Source organism: Vicugna pacos, unplaced genomic scaffold (genome assembly GCF_048564905.1).
Source record: "Vicugna pacos unplaced genomic scaffold, VicPac4 scaffold_19, whole genome shotgun sequence".
Taxonomy (NCBI): Eukaryota; Metazoa; Chordata; class Mammalia; order Artiodactyla; family Camelidae; genus Vicugna; species Vicugna pacos.
In genome coordinates this window covers 63,551,514-63,559,028 of record NW_027328740.1, presented here as the reverse complement: position 1 = coordinate 63,559,028, position 7,515 = coordinate 63,551,514, and positions in this window count along the sequence as shown.

Below are 7,515 nucleotides of genomic sequence, written 5' to 3'. Positions count from 1 at the left end.
CACGGCTAGACCTCATCACACTAACAGAGTGATGTGTGAGTCCGGGGAGACAAGCAGGGCATGTGAAACCCTTCCTTTCCCTCCAGTGTTGACCACCATTTGGAAGCACCCAGGATGCTCAGATCCATGGCAGGACAGCCCTGTGCATGAAGGGGCAGGTCCTCTCAAGGGAAGGCTCGCTGTGGCCCAGAGAAAGCTGGGACAGGGTGAGTCTCTAATTCTGTGACACAGTATCATGACACGCATTTTCCCACAGCCCTGAAGTTCATGGAGAATGTGGCTTCATCAGTAACAAAGAAGACATTTATCGCCTGCCTTGTCTTTTGTGTCATCTCTCAGTTGGCTGCTGGAGACAACATGTGTATAACTTGGATCCCCTGAGGCCCCAACATATATGAAGTAACAAAAAATTCTGTGGCTTAACGTTGGTTCATGGCGACTGTGTAACAGTTCTGACTCTGGTGATGCTAAATTATAGGTACAGAAATTATGAAACCTCCTCAAATATCTTTCATCATAAAACCAGCTTTTCTTATTTTCCTGTTTCTTAGTAGTTGCCAAAGACTCTCAAATGATGGCTTCACACAAAACAGTAGCTATAAGTTTAAGAGCCCTCTTGACAAACCCACTGTGGTAAACACTTTACATAATTACTAATTCTCACAATTCTACAAAGCAGATACGAGCATCCCCAAATCACATGCAAGGGGAAAACTCAGAAGAAACTGACTCAGGCTCACGTGGCTCAGTGGCAGCGCGTGCACCCAAACCCAAGTCAAAGCACTTCACCCCTTCGTATATGCACCAAATCTCCTACCACCAATTAACACACAGCGGCAGGGTCAATACTCAGTGAACTCAACACACTTTTTACCTTTAAGTTTCTCCAGAGGCCGCTTCTAGCTGTTTTATAAAATCCCGGCTCACTGGTTTCTAACACTGGAAGAAAAGTCCGATTTTGCCATTCTTTGCACAGCAAGTCTAAAATGTTCACAGCGAGATGACAGAATAAAACTAAGATATAAGCAGAATAATTTTTCCAGGTAGACAGACATAATGGACATTGGGCTATTCTGAAGCATTAAGCAAAGAAATCAAAATAAAATAAATTTGTTTAAGCCTTCTTTTACAAACAGGAAAATTAAGACCGTTAGAAAGTGCAATAGAGCCACCTATCGCTAAAGAGACCTTCCAGGTTGCCTGGAATGGTGCAACACAAAAATTGCCTGTAGGGTGAGAAAGGAGAATCAGATAACTAAAAGCTTATTTAGCACACACTACACTTTGCTTCGGGGGGAAGGGAGGGTTATTCAGTATTTAATATGATATTGCTAATACTCCTGAATATAAAAAAAAGACATAGGCTCATGGAAACTCATCTTAGAAGAGGAAAGAATTCAGTCCAGCTACTTAATTTAACAGGAGGGGAGACTGAGATCTTCCTCCTGGCAATCAGCAGCAAATCTCTCCTAGGCCTCATGTCTTGCACTGTAGAAAAAACCAACAGATCTGTACTATGCCAATATTCATAAAAGTCAAGTCTGTATTTTTCCAACAGTAGGTAATCTAAGTATCTTGCAAAATATTTCTCAAAGAGCCAGGAAATAACACGTTTGTTGAAATACAAAAACATTTATTTTCATATTAAAACAGCATGAACTTAATTCTCTCTATTAAAAAAGTGACATTTCAAATAAAAATTTTATATTTTAAAACCTGTTGAGTGCAGAAAAAAAATCAAAATTTTCTTTAATCACTAAATAGAGAAGCTTATTCCCTGAAAATGATCAATGTGGATTTTTCTAAACTTAATGGTTCTGGTCAGAATCCCACGAATTTAAAAGTCTGAGTGGATGGTTACACGGCAACATGAATTCGGAGTTGTAACAATACACATTCTGTGTAAATAATCTTCAAGGTCGTCTGCTTAAGGCAATTTAACTAGTCCCTGTCTCACTAGAATGATACAGATTTCATTAAAACTTCATACTGCACTAAAAAAAAACTGAATCCTTGTTAGTTTAAGGCATATTCACATATATCATATATATACATATTGAATATGCATCAGAAATAAGCGACACTATTTAGTATTCAGAGTTGATCCCTCTAAAATATCTGTCATTGTGACAGCACAGTTTTATTAAGCACCTCTTGGGTGCTTTGTATACAAGGCGTCTAACTCTCACAGTCAGACAAGGTAAACGATATTACTCAAATTTCACAAATGACGAAATGTACTTAAGCCATGAAAACAACTAACATATTCATCATCAGGAAAGAAAAGAGTCAGGATTTTATTTACAATACTCACTGACAATCTTTTCTTCCATATTAAGACTACATAAAACCATTTCAGTCTTTGTAAATTTTTCAGTCAATAAGCACCACTAGAGAAAAACAAGCAATATCATTAGCAATGATTGGACTTTCAAAGCCCACTCCTATTTTGCACTATAATCATTTTTAATGTCTTTTTTAGTGCTTACATAGCACTAAAATAAAGAAAACATAAAGTATTTAAGTCATTACTTGAGAATAAAACATTTGTGAAATGTACAATTTTAATTTATGCCACTCTATCTCACATTCTCACTGGTGTCTCTCCTTTGAAGGCCTCATCAGGCTGAGATCGCTAAAATCGATCATTTATGGACTCACAGGGGTTCGGGTAACCACTCAACGGGAGGCTGATTAGAGGAGAAATTGAGAATGCATCCTGGGCAGCCTGGATTCCAGCACCGAGCTAGCCACCGCCAGCTGCGTGTGATTTGGGACAAGCTGGCCCATCTCTCAATCCCTCAGCTGCAAAAAAGGAGACACTGATACCTACAACCAAACACCTGCTATGAAGGAAAACATGAGGAAAGCATTTTAGCCTTAGATAGGTGTCCACTCACAGCGAGTTTGGTCATTATGATGATGAGGATGGCTGTTAATAAACTAAGATAGACCAAAAAGGAGAAATCACCTTAAAGGAGAAACATTTTAAGTCAATCAGCGTTTCCTTTTGGGTGGATTGCAGAATATTCTATGGATTTTTTAAATAAACTAAGTTTTGTCCATTAATTATAGATTTACTGGTTCATGGACAAGTCTCCAGATAAAGAATTAGAGGCCTCTGACCTCTGAATACGAAGAAAGTAAATTTTAAAAAAAATCAGGAGGGAGATTATACTTCATTTGGGAGAGTATGTGCTTAGCAAGAATGAGGCCCTCAGTTCAGTCCCCATTAACTCCATTTAAAAACTTTGTTTTTAAGAAATGGAGAATTAAAGCAAAAAGATGGAGGAATACAGAATTTTTTAGAGACTCATCTCAGATTTAAGATGGGGAAGAAACCATCCATTTCTCAGAGGAAATCTTAAGAACTATGTTAATTGGATCTGAGATGTCTAGTCTTCTAACATTATTCATGAATTCATATTACCAAGTCTTAAAACTACCTGAAAACCCACAGTGGTGATACTGATCGTAACAGCTGCCAACGTGGATCGAGCTCCGGCTAGGACTGCTCTGTTCTGACATCTCTGCCCCTGAGACCTCACCAGGCTGAGAGCACTAAATTCGGTCATTCATGAGCATCTCGTGAAAGGACTCCATTGTGCTTCTCACTCCCCCCTCACCATCTGAGGGAAGCAGTGTTATCATCTCCACCCGCAGATAAGGCCACTGAGGCATAGAGACTAAACCCGTTTCACGTTACATTGTTATTAAAGGATGTCTGTATTTCTGCTGTTTTGCTTTTGACAAAGAAATCTGAGATATCAATTCGAGACAGTTAAATAATCAAGTCTGTCAGTTCTTCACCTCAAAGAGCAGATACTATAAATTCCTGACGTAGGATGAGGCTGCCGCCACAAACTGACTCAGCTTGAAATTAATATCCAAGATGAAGCAGCGGATACACGTAAATATTCACGATTGTCAACTCTGCTCACGGGTCTGGGCCCTTCACTGCCTGAACGGGGGTGAAATCCCCACCCATGTCACGGAGGGAAGCACAGATTTTCAAGGTCTCACCCAGGCTTCACGGGCTGTTTCCCCCCACAGACTGTCCTCAAAGATTAAAAAGCTCTCAAGATTTTTACACCATACAAACCCTAAAGACATATCTGCAGATGGAGCACTTTCTCAGGCTTAAACATTTTTTGCCTACACTCAGCAAGGGGGAAAAAAGAAACATGACTCTGCAAAGTCTCTGAGCCTCACCACTCACAGGAGTAGAACGGCCACAGCAGAAGATGACCCTTCACATTGCAGGATGAGAACAAAATAAAGCCGCCCCAAAAACAGGCACTCCCAGAGACAGCGCTCAGCTGCCTTCTGCGCACTCACGGTTGTGCAGCCCTCTCCACCATCTATTTCCAGAACACTTCATCACCCCAGAAGAAACCACCTGTCACTAACAGTCACTCCCTAACACCCCTCCACCCAGCCCCTTGCAACCATCACCTGCTCTCTGCCTCTGCACGTGCCTTTTCTTGGCATTTCAGATCACTGAAATCAACAATATGTGGCCGTTTGTGTCTGGCTCCTTTCACTTATCATGCTGTTATAAAGACTCGTCCATGTTGAAGTGGTATCAGCATCTCTGTCTTTTTTTTTTTTTTTGAAAACGTTCAAGTTTATTTGAAGGTGGTAAGTACTATCAAAAAGAGTAGAGTGGAGTATAAGGGATTGGGTTTCAAAGGGAAAAGGGCGGGTTGAACAGTCAGGGTGGACTTCCCAGAGCAGGAGGCCTTTTTCATCTTCGCTTTTATTATTTTTTTTAATTCACTCTTACGTCTGAGTAATGTTCCACTACATGGAGATACTACATTCTGTTCATCCATTCAGCAGCTATGTATGTTCCAGGTCCAGAAGAATGAGTGTAAGAGGTGACTGGCAGGGATGGCACTTAAACAAAGGCAAAGATGTGCTTTAAAAAAAAAAAGACAACCAACAGAGGCACAAGGAAATTCACTGCGTTTCTGAGCAAAGTGCTTGCTTGCTTCAGCAGGTCTACCGCGCAGGGCTGGGGCAGATATTGAAAGGGATCACTGTGAGGAAGTCACCTGAGAAGACTCCCCACTTCAAGCAGCTCAGACAATTCTCCCTTATCCTTTATTGTTAGAGCCATTTTTCTAGGTTTCTCTTATTTCAAGTAATAGTACTTTAAGTACACATCTGATCATCTGCATCAGACCACCTTACCTCCAAGACACAGAAAACAATTCACTGACCGCAGCAGCTCCAGGACATAACGGTGATGGATCAGGGAGTCCTGCAGCATCCCAGCCTGCAGGTACCAACCCCAGATGTGCCCTGTTGATGTCCAGAAAGTAAAATGCATGGAAATATATCACTGCTGGTGCATGACTTATGCCCCCAAATTGCCCCAAAATCATACTGACAAAGCACTACTCAACCCACTCACTACAAAAAAATTAAAAAGCTAAGAAGGCAAATTTATGTTCTTCCATTGAAAACCAGCAACCGTCACTGCCAGTATCTGTGGTGTAATGGTCCTGACTTCAAAAACCACTGCGCAGTTACTTTACAAACGTGAAAGGCATATATGTATTCCATGTAGATGTTATTAGAGTAGGATTTTTCTTTTCAAAATTTCCAGTTGCAACATTAGCACAAGAAAGTTTATGTTTCAGCTTTAAAAGAAAATCAATTATCTTCCACTTTCTTAATGTTGATCCTATTATTATTTTATAAGGGGAGCTATGCTGCAGATTATAAACCAACTGTTTGGCTTCTGCAAATAATAGCTTTATGACTTCACTATTTCAGAGCAAACTTTAGCGATTCTTTGAGAGGTGGGGCCTGGTGCGCCCACTAACAGCTATTTAAATACTGACAAGTATGTGCTATTAAGTAATGCAAAGGCTCTAACTCCACATTAACTCAGAAACCAAAGAAACTACACCAAAACCTTACTTTATCATTTTTAAATATTCCGATTCTTTTGAATATTATATTTCTTAAAAGGTATGATTTCTTTTTGAGAAAAACCACAGCTGTATTAAATTTCCTCTCACCAAGAAAGCAATTTTTATCAAGAATAAAAACCCCTATGGAAATCCAAAACACGGGACGTTTCTAGCTAAGTGAACATGCAGATATGAACACAAACTTATGTCCTATCTGATCTCACTCGAACGAGTGCAATAAAATCCTGGCTACCCTGGAACTTAGCTTTTCTGTTCCATATGTTGGCTGAGCTAAGATCATCACACAAGGCAGGGAAGGAGAGAAGAAAGTCCACCTGGCGGCCTCCATCTGTTTTCTTCCAGCCACAAGGTATCGCTAGAGTGGCCCCGCTAACAAGCCCGCCCCATAAGGAAATCTGGCATACACACTGCCCCTGCCGTCCCCAAGCAGCCCAGACACACCTCTCCCACTGGTCGTCTCCCAGCCTGAGAATAGTCTTCTAATGACCCCTCCAGTTGGTGGCACCCTCCTCCTCTTCCCCGCTACACACACACACACAGAGAGCCAGGGCAGCCTTCCCATAGCACAAAATTGATTACATCAACCCCACTTCAAACCCTTCAGAGGCTCCCTGGTAGAGTTCTAGCCCCACCCCTGACCCTGCTTGCCCAGCCTCACCTCAGTACCCAGGTCCCCAGTGACCTCAGGGGCCCCCTGACCTGCTCCTAATTCCCACTTGCCTCCAGGCTCATTTTGACTGTTTGTCAAGGAAGCCTTCCCTCCCTCCAACCTCCCCACTTTGTTCCTCTGTTCCTAGAACATTCTAGGCTAAGTCAACTTCTGACACTGCTAAGCTCCCAAGAAGCTAATGCATTTTGCTTACTAATGTGGGTCCACCCTCTCTACCCTAGACACTCAGAAGTGCACGTGTTATAAATAAATGAATGACGGGGTGGGTCTCAAAGGGAGAGACATACCTGCTTTCACCCATCCCGGCCCTTCTTTCTGTAGAATATCAGAAGCAAAACCAGAAGTACCTTTCCTGAGGGTCACTTCCTGCTGACAGCCTTCACTGCTCCCTGTGTCAGTTTTAGTAAAACCCAAGATCCTCCAAAGCCCTCCTCCCAGGCCCTTTCCAGTGTCCTCCCCAGCAGGGCACCCTCCACCCTGGACCACAGATGGCAGTCTCCACGAGTCCCCAACCACAAGCCTCCAGGCCTCTGCCCGGGCTACACTTGCCACATGAGCCACATTCTTGACTCCTTCTCCTGGCTGACTCTTAGTCTGTCCTCAGAACTGAATGTAGAGCCCATTTCTTCCAGGAAGTCCTCTCTGATAATACCCTTTAGCTTGTGGCTGGGCTTCTTCTACAGCAGCACTGCATGGCAACCAACTGGTGTTTGTCCACCCACTCCTTTGAGACCATGACATCTTGGAGGCCACGTGGGAAAAAGGAGTGAGATGATGAGGGGTGGGAAGAGCAAAAAGCAAAATCAGAGCCCAAGTCCCAAATTTAAGGATCCTTTCTCAGAAAAAAAGAATAAAATGTTTCATACATGTGTCATTTGGCTACGATTTTTGTGGCTCATG